This window comes from Cavia porcellus, unplaced genomic scaffold (assembly GCF_034190915.1).
Source record: "Cavia porcellus strain 051 isolate PalLab524CR breed Dunkin Hartley unplaced genomic scaffold, mCavPor4.1 scaffold_9, whole genome shotgun sequence".
Classification (NCBI taxonomy): domain Eukaryota; kingdom Metazoa; phylum Chordata; class Mammalia; order Rodentia; family Caviidae; genus Cavia; species Cavia porcellus.
Genome location: NW_026947492.1, coordinates 17,820,803 through 17,834,815, shown reverse-complemented (window position 1 = coordinate 17,834,815; position 14,013 = coordinate 17,820,803). Strand labels below are relative to the sequence as shown.

At 34.5% G+C, this 14,013-nt stretch overlaps 1 pseudogene; it reads left to right on the top strand.

Moving 5' to 3' along the window:
* Positions 1 to 6,054: 6,054 nt before the first annotated feature.
* LOC134477535 (olfactory receptor 8D1-like) lies at positions 6,055 to 6,978 on the top strand (annotated as a pseudogene).
* Positions 6,979 to 14,013: the final 7,035 nt, after the last annotated feature.

The following is a 14,013-nucleotide window of genomic DNA, read 5'->3' as shown; positions in this document are numbered from 1 at the left end:
GGGATTGTTATGGTTTGTGTTTAAACGTTCCTCAAACCCTCATATAGTCACGAAGCGCAGGCGTTTTGAAGGCTGGTGAGAGTAACGGTGTGAGTGTTAGTGCTGCATCTGCCCAGGGCTGGGCACACAGCGTGAAGTATAAGGGAGGGGTGGAGGAGCGCTTTTCCCTTCTGTCCTTGTCACACTGTCCCTTGTGACTGCCCTGAACTGTTGCCACTCAGCTGTGCCACCCTGCCTTGGAGCCAGCCACGTAAGGCCTGAGACTTTGACAAACTTCAAGCTGAATAAACCTTTCCTTCCTTCATTTTGGGAGACAACTTTTTTGTCTCAGCAACAAGAGAAAAGTAATCAACTTGGGGATGAAATACTAGTTATTTGTATACCTTTCCTAGGAATCAGATGGAGCTTTTTAACTAATGAGAAAATAAAAGGTCAGTAAACTTGAATTGACAAGGATAATAATTAGAAAATGTGAAATATAGCTTGATTTTCTGAAGAGTCAATCCAGGATTATTTCTACTTTCACACCATAAATAATTTTGGGGGTGAAATTCAAAATAGTAATAATATGAGATCCGAATTAAAGAATAACTCAGTTACAAGCATTGCCCTTCTGCTTCCAGTGTAAGCATTCTCATCATAAAGGTTATAGTAGTAAAAATTTTGAAAAAATGTAGAGTTTAATTTAGTTATATATGAGAAAACTAAATCTCAGCAACCCGAATGACTTTTCACGGTAACATAATTTTTCAATCAAGTAAATGTTTTTTATTTTTTAATATGTAAATGAACTATATATATATATATAGTTCTGAAATATATATATAATATATAATAATATATATATATAATATATATATTATAATATAATATATATATAATATATATAATATAATAATATATTAATATATAATTATTATATAATTATATAATTATTATATATATTATATAATAATATAATATAATAATATATATATAATATATATATATATATATATATATATATATACACTCCAATGTTCACTCTACAATCAGTATCTATACAACATTGTAGGTTATAATACTGTAAATCCAGCTGCTATAATTAGTGCTATTGTTACTGTGGGAAATTTAGAATTAAAACATGCAATTCAGGAAATCTATTTTGGACTCAGTTGTATTAATGTATTGTTGAAGAATAAACATGATTAGCAATTTTGGGTGGCTTTCATTCAACTTCACAGAGAAGGCCATTTACACAGAGGAGGAAATCTTAGAGTTTGTTTGCAGTGTAGCAAGCGTACCCGAGTGTTATGGTTGACATCTAAAATGCCCCTCTAATGTTATGTGCTAAATTACTTTGCTGCCCACTGATAGATATTTGGGAGATGATTTGTTCATGAGGATTCAGACAAGTGCAGTGGACCGATTCACTAACAGAGTAATAATTTGATGTTATTTGGAAGAGCTGAAATGTTAGGAGAGAAGACTAGTAGAAGGGAGGGTGTCACGGTTTGAACTTGTGAGCTATGTCCTGTCCCAGCCGCTCCCTCCCTGGGTCTCTGTTTCTGGCGGGCTGAGAGTAGCAGCCTGCTGCACTCTCACTGTCGTGCTCTGCCTTGTCTCACACTCCACCTCTGAATTCATCAGCGAAAATAAATCTTTCCTACTGTAAACTGCTTTTCTTTTTGTCACAGCAATGCAAAGCTAATGCATTCCAATGACGTAAATGTCACATCTCTGACAATGAGTGTGCATGGACTGTCCTGGAACAGAGCTAACTTGGACAGATGTAGTGACAAATATTGATGAAAGATGCTTAAATCACCAACGACATGAATTAGAGCCATAAGCTAAGAACAAAATTAATGACTACATTTTCAAAATTAATGATTGCTTCCCTCTGGAAAAACTTCATGGGAAATGTTTCTTAGGGTCCTACAAGACATCTTACCTGAGCTCTTGAATAAGAAGGACAAAGAGCTGGTTATACTTATGTAAATAATTCTATAATTCTCGGAAAAAGCATTTTTTGTGTGTATTTTTTTCTTGTTTTTTTTTTTTTTTTTTTTTTTTTTTTTTTTTTTTTATCGGTACCGGGGATCAAACTCACAACTGCCTGCTTGCAAGGCAGGTGCTTATGCCACTGAGCTAAATTCCCAGCCCCAGAAAAAGACTTTTTTACAATCACAAAATTCCAGTGAAAGACTAGCAGAGGGTTGCCAAAATTTGTTTTGTGAATTAAAGATAATAATCAAATCAAGTAACGAAGCAAATGATCATAAAAATAAGACTGTGTTTACATGGACTGTATAAAAAATACATCTTAAATGTTAAGAACATTTTATAGATTAAAATTGTGAATGTTCTTATTCTATCCACAGCTCCCCAACCCCCCCCCCCTTTTTTTTTTTTTTTGGTTCACGGATGCCATGCAGATAATAAGGAACTGAGTTCTAGCTTGCTTTGGTGAATTGTTAATCTGATTACTTTGAGGTACAGAATTTTCACTCACCCCTTGAGAGTATTATAATAAAAAATCACTTCTAGAAACTTACCTCTGGGCTCAAAAAATCTTGGAGGGATTGTGTTCTCATGTGTGCATTTTGTGTTTGTAGTGAGATCCCTCAACTCACTGAACCTCAGATATAACATGTCTTTCATTTTACTCTTTTGCTTTGCAGACTGGGAAAGCTTGATACCTTGATATATGTGAAGGTACGGAGAGGTTGTACTACTGGATGAATTGCATGTGTTAAATTTTCCCAATCAAATAATTCACTTTTGACGCATAAATATTTGCATGAACTGGTAGTAGAGAACTGTTTTTCGATGGCTGTTGCAGGAATCTCTGACAGGAATACATGGAGCAAATTTTGAGAACTTGGGGCTCCATGCAGGATCAAGGTGTGTGTGCACTTCTCTGACAGCAGTGTGACATATCTAACAGCAGAGCATCTGTGCTGTGATGTCTAAATGATCATCACCATGCCAGCCCGTGAGCAGCAGACTGGCTCTACACAGGGCCATTCGCTCCTGTATTCTCTCTCTTTGGCTGTGCCCTTCTTTGTCCTTTTCTATTGATCTTACCTTGTCGCTTCTTTGTGGCTTCCATCCGACCTTCTGGGGGAGTGATTCCAGGTTTTGATTTAACAAGCTCTGGAGCATAAGTTTCACTGAGGTTTCTCTGACTCTGCCTCAGTGTTTGCTTCAGTAAAGAGCTTCTGGCTTCTCTGTTTCCTTTTTTTTCTTGCACACCAGCTAGTACACATGAGTCTCCAAGAGAAAGGTAACAAGGTAACAAGGGCAGATACAATCCACAGTGCAGGATTTACTTGTGGCAGAATGTTAGACAAAAGTATCTACATTCTCATCTGTTCTGACAGCAGACGATCAGGCCACTGTGGGTCACACAGTGCCCTTGGGGCTCGTCACTTGCAGAGCTCAACTTGTAGTTCATTCAGCCACTATAGTTCTGATTTGCTTCTTCATGAACCTGACAACACTGGGCATTGATTTCTCTATATGATAAAGAGGCTATAGTGTCCTAAATTCCCCTCCTAAGTGCCAGAATTCCTGTCCCTTTCTCGATTTTCAAATCTAGAGGCACAAACATTTTCACAATTAAGCAGTGTTAAATATTTAATGTATTTTCATTCTTCAAGCCACGGTGGAGAATAAAAATGAACAAAATACAGAGAATCTTCATATCAAAGTGTTTCATTTCTATCTCCTCACATTCTCTGCTTTTCCCTTTGTAATTTAAAATTAGAGATCACACAAATATTGATATATGTTTTTCAATAATGAATCTTTACATTTATTAATTTAGTTGAGGTTAAAAACACTTTGAAAACTCTCATTCATATTTCCTGGATTTTCACATTGTAAATTACATATGGTGACAAACATCCATGACATTTATATTCAATCTATGCATAGCAAAATTTATATCAAATTATCTTAATGAAATATTACATTCAAGTAATATTAGTTATGCGAATGCCTTATATATTGTGAACTATTTACCAGTGAATTCAGCCCTTAATCTTCTTCTGCCACCAGAAGCTTCTTATTAATTTACTCTGTAGAGTATAAGTTTGTCTTGTGCAGGTTGTTTATCTTTTTAACTATTAATTAGACATGGGAAATACTGAGTTTAAGAGCTGGGATGATTTCTTTCCCTCGGGATTATTTAAGGGATATAAGATACAAATGGTCACTGTGAACTTCCAGAAAAATGTATAGAAATATGTAGAGCAGAATTCAAGTGTATTTGTTTATTTTTGTTTGCTTTTTATTCTGAAAGAAATTTTTACATCAGGGGGATATTTCTCACAGCTACGAATGCAGGGCTTCAAGTGCCTTTCCTAAGTTGTAATGGCAAAATGTTCTTTCAGTTGTTATCTTTTAATATTTAATATTCTATGTCCAAAGAAACTTTTTTCCTTTGTATTTTGTGCAAGTCTCTTTTAGCCTTAGAAATAATTATGAACAAAATAGTTTTGTTCTAGGTCTCTGGTTCTCATCTTCTGAAAGCTTCCGAGTGCAGTCATCCCAGTTTTCTCACTGTTCAGGAGTCCCACCCACCTGTAGTACACCTAGAAATGTTCTTTCCAGGAAGTGACTAAAAGGCTGGATCATTCTGTAACATCTAACAGTGTTCACATTCCCATGAGTATCACAATGAGTTAGAAGATAATCAGTATGAAGGCATTAATCTATCACTCTTAAAATCTGAGAAAAAGGGGTCTCTGGCCCTGTACTCCCTGGACTCAAATCCTGTCTCTGAAATTTTCTAAACCTCAATTCCTTTATGGGCAAAACAGTAAAGTAAGAAATTCTGTTTTGATCACATTAATTAAATAATATAGCACTTGTAAATCATACAAGTAATTTTCAGCCTGTAAGAAAGATGAGGACACAGAACAGGGAAAAAGAACAAAAAAAAAAAAAAAAAAAAAAAAAGAAGGAAGGAGAAGACAGAAATGATGAGTGGGAGAATCATTATCTTCTCTGGGTGACTTTTCTAAATGAAGAATGGAAAACTTTGTACCCTGACACCATATACAACACCTAACTGGCTTCATCAGGGAGCTAGTTCATGGTGAAATGTGTGCAACAAATAGATTCCAGTGTTTCTTTCGGGAAATAATATAGCACATTTTCTCATTTCTTCAGCCAGAATCTCAACTGTCATGAGTGTCAAGAGTGGGAAGACCAAGGGTGTCCCCATTACAAACATTCATTCAGGCAACCACAGAGGGTCTTCTTCACCTGCACAAAATAGATGGTGAATGAGTTTGGAGTCTGAATAACAAGGCCACACTAGTTCACTGCTAGTGCTCAAGAAAGCCAAATTTCAGGGAGTGAGGACTGAAACCTCCTCTCATGAGCACTGTTGTTGAGAACTTGAGTTTCAGTAGCCTGTGCTTCATTGGGGGTCACAAAGTTAGAGCTCCTGCCCCCCCCCCCAAGATTTACCGACTGAGTGCAAGAGGAACACGTGTCGGAGGAGTACTTGTCCCGTGCTCTTACTGTGTATTATTAAAGACACTTTTCTTCACAGAGCGATTAGTAGAAAACTGACACCCAGTCTCATGGTCACCCTGACTCCAGCTGTGATGGAGAGTTTTCAGTGCTCTGTGCTGATGCTTCATGCCTGCCCTGTGTCCACAGGTGTAGGAGCTGCCTAGAGGTCTCGGATATGAAGAACCTGGGGAAATTGGAAGTGATGATGTATTTATCAATTGTTTATTTTATTTAATTGTGAGAAAATGGCTGACAGTAATTTTCTCTCATAAAAATTATTTTTAATATCAAATTTGCGAGATAAAATCTTCTAAGTCAGTCAAGGGGCAGCTTTGTGATTTAACATTTAGGCCAATTTGGAGAAAATCTCAGGATAATTAAGTTGAAGGGGAAAATGTGTGAGGACCACAGATGATAAAAACTTTTACTCAAACTTTCTGTTTTGCTGATCTCTTATGCAAATGTGCTGTCGTTTGTAAGGGTTAAGGATAATACTGAAGGTCCAATTCTTATTTTCAACTTCACAGAAATCTCCAAAGAACAATGGCTAGCAGAAATCATTCCACAGTGCACATGTTTGTCTTAGTAGGCTTGAATCAGCAGCCAGAGCTCCAGCTGCCCCTCTTCCTCCTCTTCCTGGGGTTTGATGGGGTGACAGTGATGGGGAACCTGGGCATGATCCTCCTGATTGCTGTCTGTCTTCTGCTTCACACTCTCATGTAGTATTTCCTTGGCAGCCTGTCCTTCATTGATCTCTGCTATTCCACTGTCATTATCCCCAAAATGCTGGTGAACTTCTTGGGGAAGAAGAATACAATCCTCTATTCTGAGTGCGTGGCCCAGCTCTTTTTCTTTGCAGTCTTTGCGCTAGCTGAGGGTTACCTCCTGACTGCCATGGCATATGATCGCTACATTGCCATCTGCAACCCACTCCTGTATGTGATCATGCCACCTCAGCTCTGCTCTCTGCTAGTGCTGGTGTCCTTCACCCTGGTCATTCTGTCTGCTGCGGCCCATACAAGAGCCATGATGAAATTAGACTTTTGCTAATCCCACATCATCAGTCATTACTTCTGTGATGTTCTTCCCCTGCTCAATCTCTCCTGCTCCAGTACACACCTCAGTGAGCTTCTACTGTTTTTCATTGCTGGGTTTAACACACTGGTGCCCACCCTCGCTGTTGGTGTCTCCTACACCTTCATCTTATGCAGCGTCCTTCATATCTGGTCCTCAGAGGGACGATCTAAAGCTTTTGGAACTTGCAGCTCTCATCTCATGACTGTGGGCATCTTCTTTGGGTCCATCACCTACATGTATTTCAAGCCCCCTTCAAGTAACTCCCTGGAGCAAGAGAAGGTGTCCTCCGTGTTCTAAACCACAGGGATCCCCATGCTGAACTCTCTGATCTACAGTCTGTCGAACCAGGATGTGAAGAAAGCACTCCGAAGGGTCTGCATGGGAAGATGAGTCTTGCTTTCAAAAACCGATAGATGGGAGATCAATAGTTCACATGAAAATACAATCTTTGTAATAGCTGGAATTACTTTTGGCTTGCTAAAGATATAAACCAGGCCTCCAATAAGCTAAGTGATTGCTCTGTTAGTGAGCTCTCCCACTAGCCTTTTAATATTGCTCTCTAATCCACAGGAGATTCAAAATTACTAATAAAATGAAAAAAAATCATTAACTATATATTAATGTATATTAATGTCTTTATATTTTTACAGGAACATTGAGCTTTAGATTGTTTAATTATATTCAGTATGAAAGAAAAGGAATAAGAATTTAGATTTCCTTCAGAGTTATTCTTTTCTTCATAACTGAGCTTGCTTACTGAATGGCTGCTGTGAGAGAATTTTCTATTCAGAAAATTCAGAATGTTTAATTTTCTATTTGTGTAAATATGGGGAGACATGCACTAGTTCCTCAATCAGTCTTTTATCCTTAATAGTAAACGATAAATGCATTTAGAAAAAGAGAAAAGCAGGAAAAAATAATTTCAAAAAAGAATGATAACTTTATTTGTGCTCTTACTTGTTTTATTCAAGTTATTGAAAATCTCTTTATTTTTATTTTTTCACTCACTGTCATAGAACACTGGTATCTTTTGAAGTTATAAAACAGAAGATGTGTGGTCCCAAACCCATTTTGATTTATTATTGTATAAAAACTGTTAATTATTGTATGAAAACTGTTACTTATACTGTTGATTTATTACTATATAAAAACAGTTAAGCAGTTAGGAAAAACCAGTTGGGAACATGAGAATTAAAAAAAAAATAGGCCCTTAATTGCAGGTGACATAATCGCTTAACACAAAATTTATAAAGATTTAATGATAAACTAATGAGAATTCAGTATGGTAACAAAATTTAAACTAACAGAAGGAAGTATACAAACTAGTTAAGACTTGTGAACATTTTTTACAGTAGCAGGAACTAGATCAAATTAACATGATCATATCTTACAAATATGAAAATCCTGTATGAGGGAAACATTCAAGTACGTTTTGATTAATTTTGCTGGTACATTGAGACAAATGTAATGATCACATCTATCAGGGGGAGTTTATATCTGTACAGGATATATCTTGACTCTTTTTTACCCCCTAACCTCTCTCTTTCCTTCAACTCTTTACATCCTTCTTACAAAAGCTTTGATTCCATTTTTAATTCTGTTCACTTTTTCTCTTTTGCTTTTCTTTCTTTCCCCTTTCTTTATCCCTTGTTCTCCTTCCTATTTCAACATTTTCTTCCTGTTTTCCATTTTCTATTATACATTTTGGTATTTATTTATCCTTTCAGTTTCTGACATCAGAGAAACAATATAAGCCAGGGCTGGAGCAAAAGATATGCCTGTGTTTTGGGGGCAGAATAGCTCAGCATTTTAAGATACTGGTTTCTTCCTGTGATATATGTTCATCCGTGTTTATAGCTGCACAACTTGTAAGAGTCAGATCTTGGAAACAACCCAAGTGCCCATCAACTGAGAAACATATAAAAAAAGTGTTATTTTTATGCAATGAAGTACTACTCAGCCATAATGAATGATAAACTTGAGGCTTTTGTAGGTAAATGGATGAAATTAGAAACTATATACTCATAAGAGTAATAATTCATACTCACCCCTGTAAAAGACATATTGTCTTGCTAATGTGAGACATTAATGAGAAACTGAAAAAGTAAATAGGATCCAAAAGTTGCAATTGATATAGTAAAAGGGAAAAAATCACTCAAAGTGAAATTATATTCTTTGTTCAGCTTTGCATGCTGTTATCTTGTAACCTGAGTATCAATTTTGAAGATAACAATACACAGTAGAACAACCATTGTTAAATTTCTATCATCTTGGTTTGAAACCATGTATTGCTTTTGTGGTTGTTTCTTTTGTTTACTTCTTGATTTTTCTTTGTTTTTTTCTCGCTAAAATTTTAAAGAATATATACTTTGGTTCCTTCTAAGTGTTTAAAAATTATTTACTGCAAATTCAATAAAATCACCAAAATATCTTTCATGGTTTGGTTTTAGAAAGTGTTTCAATATTATTGAAGCATCAGTATACATGAATTAATGAGGTACAGTTGTACATTAAACTGCATGAATGTAAAATACCCAATTTCACTAGCGTGGACATATGTGTAAGCCTTTGAAACCCATACCACACTCAGCACATTTCATTCTTGACTTTCTTTCAGCCTCTCTCGATAAGCAGTAATTAATTTGCATTTTTGTGAGAGTGAAGTGATGGCATTTTATAGTTTTATGTAAATGCAATCAAGTATGTATTAATTTGTACTTGATTAAAGTACTCAAATAGTGGTTTAAATATTCACTCATGAATTCAGATTTACTGCTTAATTGAATTATATTATATGAATATACTACAATATATTCATTTCACTGTTGTTAATTATCTGAACATATGAAGCTTTATCAACTGTTCTACTATGTCATTATGGTCACATACTGTCATTTATTTTGAGAAAATACCTGTAAGTGGAATTGCTGGATAATATAGTGGCTACAACCTTAAGTAAAAAGTAGATAAACTATTTTCTCATGTGCAGATTTCTTTTGTTTCAAGTGTGTGTACCTTTTGGTTTAATGAGAGAGGTTAGAAATAGGCGATTTGGGTTGATGCTATGCTATGTAGCCTAGACTTGCCTTGAAGTCGGGGTCAGTCTCCTTCATCAGCCTGCCAAGTCCTGGGATTATGGATGCTCACTGCCACCCTGATTAATATGTAAATCTTGAACATTAATCAGCTGTCTGTGAGAGATGCTGCTAGCTTATGTCATAGTAAATACTTTGTTTCAGTTGTTTGTTTTATTTTTATAAATTCTAATCTGTGTGTATTAGCATATAATGACATTTGTTTGCTTTCTTAGTTCATAGTGAGCATGAGGTCTATATATATAATATAGACACATATTCACAATCTTAATATTTACTTATATATCTTCTTTGAAAGTGTTTGATTAAATTCTTTTACCCATTTTCTTATTGTTTGAATTCCTATTATTGAATTGTACCTAAATATTATCCTAGAAGCGTACCATTTATAGGTGTGAAACCTCTATCAGATGTGTTCTGCAGATATTTTATCCCAATTTATGACTTGTTCAGCTTTTTCTCAATGATGATTTTTAAAGATCACTTGTATTTAATTTTGATCTCAATTTATCATTTTTAAATTATGTATGTGTTCTTCTGAAAAATTACTTATATACCTCAAAGTTACCAAATTATTATCATACATTTTCTGCTAAAATATTTTTACAGTTTTAGGTGTATGGTTAGGCATATGATACATTTTGAGTACATTTTGGTGCTAGATCTGTTTACTTTAAGTGTCCTCAGGTGGCTTTTATATGTTGTCCAGATATATGCTTATAGATACTAAGAAAGATATATTGTAATGAACTTTTATTATAGAAGGAGAGCAAGACTGTTTAATACTAAAGTTTGTATAGAAAAAATCTACTCAAGAATAACTAAAGGTGAAGTACAAATCTATACAAAGAATGAGAACAATTATATATTAAAACATTATATAGCTTCTCAAGTAAAAACAATGTACTGTCATTGCCACAAGAAAACAGGAATTATAGTGGAAAACAATGGCCAAAAATAGGATTGAGAGTGTACACAAATTAAGTATTTAGTATAAATAACATCTAAAGTAGCTGACAAAATATGGATTATTTTAATGAATAATGCAGAAAACTTTAAACAGCCATAGTAAAAAATAACAAAATATACCTATCTCCCTATGCCTTGCAAGAATAAACTATAATACAAAATCATGTCACAGTGGAGTCAGCTCCAGTTATTCAATATTTTTTAAATTTCTGAAAATCAATCAATATAATTAAAATATTTTTTTAAAAAATTGCAATATGTATAATCAGGCATTATTATTTAATCTAATAACATTATTTTCCAATTTAAAATAAAGTCTTTCAACAAACCACTAATAATAGAGAAATTCCCCAATCAGACACAGAATATCTAAAATCAAATTTAACTGTGAACCACAGAATGATTTCTTCCTAAGAACACTACTGATAAAAGTGTCTGCCTTTATCATTTTTGCTCAATATATATTAGATGTTTTCACTATTACAATAACTCTCAGAGTTATAAGTGGCATAGGAGACAAGTTTGAAAAGAAAGAAAACTGTAGAAAATCTAAAAAATCCTCCCAACAGCAACTATAATTTATTCAATTATTCAATTTATTTCCATTAAGGCAAAGGATCTATGTACAAAAAGAAATGACATTTATAAATAATAACAATGAACAAACAAAAATTGAAATTAAGAACAAATTATTAGAGCATCAAGCCAGTAAGAAATACTTATGCATACATCTGGCAAAATATAAAATCTTTAATGTCAAAACTGCAAATCATAGTTGAGAGATCTAACTCAGTGCTTAGGTATACTATATCCCTGTTGGAAATTTGATATCCTTTGTAGGTAACACTTTCCAAAGTGATTTTGACATTCAGCACAATAATTAATCAGCAAAATTTTTTGTATTTAAAAGTCAATATTCTAATTTTTTATTTAAAAATACATAGAGTAATCAAACTAACGTGAAAAAAAAATTAGGACACTATCAATACTATCAATACCCAATTTCTTTCTTCCTTTTTTATTTTAAATAGAGTAAGATTAAACATAACAAAGCAGAACAAAACAGATCATAAGTAAACAATTTTAAGAAACACGGTTTTCAAAGCAAGTCCACTGGAGATCTTCACTGTCTATCATGTTTTCTCTAGTTTTCTTCCAAATAGTTGTCCCATCTTCACACACAGTGAATATATACTGAACATTTTAGTACTAATCTAATCAGAACAGGATGTTGAAGGCATTTTAGGTGTTCAAGACCTGACATAGTGAAGTCAACAATGACTACCATAATGTCTCTCATTCTCTTCTAAGTAATTGTCCATATCTTTACATATGGCAAAATTAAACATAAGAGACTAGACGAATAACACTTTGAACAGTAAATAATAGTATTGCTAGATTTTATATCATAATGCTGCAGAATTAGCACTGGGTATCTTAGCGTACTCTTCTTCTTCAGAGTATCCATTCATGGTATCATGGGTTATATAATATGTTTGATCTGTCCCACGGATCAGTCCATGGGCCTCGCCTGGAGAAGGGACAGGGATGAAGGGCTGGGCAAGAGAAAAGAGAGATGGAGACAAGGAGGGATTCCATTCAAGTCTCATTTATTCTTAAAATGGCTACAACTTATATAGGGTGGAGGTGGGAAAATGGGGCAGGAAGGGGACACGGAGTGTTATCTGATAGGTCATCATCACATCCTGATATATGACATAAGCAGGAGAGGATTATGGAAGATGGTAGGCTGAAGCGGGAAGTTGCTCACATCATGTGTACACTAGGCAAGGGAAGGATCATGGGAAATGTAGGCTGACACACAAAATGCCCTCAAGTGGGTAGGGCAGGGCAGCAGCAGCCATTCTGAGCCTCTCCCTACATATGTTCCCGTAAACTGTTTAGAAATTCTCCATATGTGTGAATCTCTACATGTATACCTATCCTTTCTATATTATAGGGAAAAACAGATCAAAACAACACAATGAAACAAATCAAAATCCTAGAAAAGCATAAAACAAAAAAGGCATATAAAACCACATTATTAGGTGATCTACAGTAGTTACTCTGTTTTTTCTTGTTATTTTCAATAGAATTGTCCACATCATCAGACATAGTATAACTGAACGTAGCAATTCATAGCAATTATAATAAAAATACAACATTGGAGACATTGTAGGACTTCAAAAGCATTTAATAATCAAACCAGAATGAGTATTTTATTACATCTTGTCATCTTCAGAGTAGTTGCCTCTACTCTTATACTTGATACTATCAAACATACCAAATTCAAATAAAATCCGTCAAGACAAAACAGCAGTCTAACAAACCAGCTTCAAATAAGACCAGTCATAGTAAAACAATGTAAGAAATACACGGCTTCAGATTAAGTTAATATGGAATTAAGGATATTTACCATGGTATAAGCTGCTATTTTTGGGATAGCTGTCTGTGCCCTCAAATCTAGTATGAGTAGACAGACCAGAACAAAATAAAATCAAACTAAACAGAGGAAAAAGACTAACGTGGCTTTAAATCCTGATACACTATTTTTTAAAATTTTTATTTAAAAGGAAAAAGAGAAAAAACAAAACAAAACAAAGAGGTGTAAGGGTACAAGTAATATAGAACTACAAAAAAAAAAAAAAACAGTAAGAAATCACCAGTTAATAGATTACATATTATCATCTTAGGGATAGTTGCTCAAATCACAGTACCAAAGCATACAAAGTGGACATTCAAACAGTGAGACTGTAAACAGTTGTGTTCAATGATACAACCAAAAACATTAATATGGTCATCTATTTAACACCTCTGAACACACTTGCTGTTGTATCCTTTAGAGCTCTTTTTTTTTTTCCTCCCTCTCTTTTTTACAACAAAATTTACACATTTTGGGCTTTATTACTCCTTAGTTCTTATTACTTTTTTTGTGGGGGAGAGAATAAAGTCAAATATGGCAAACTAAAGCTGTCAATCAAAACCAAGGATAGACACCGCACATGATGTAAAACAGAGTACAAGGTTATCAACAATGATTATCAACAATGTCTCTTGTTTCCTTAAAAAGAATTGTCTATCTCATTAGATATTATAAAGTTGAACAAAACAGTAGAGAACAAGACCAATAAAACTTTAGCATTGTAAACATTACAGGACTTCCAAAGGAGACAATAGTCAAACCAGAATGGGCATCTTAGTGAATCTTATTGCCTTCAAAGTAGTTGCCTATACCCTCAAACTTGATACTATCATACAGAATGGAACAGAGGCTAATCAGTCAAAACAAGATAGTGGGAGTATTACAGGACTTCAAAACAAGTTAATAGGAAATTAAAAAAAATACTATTATATATCCTGC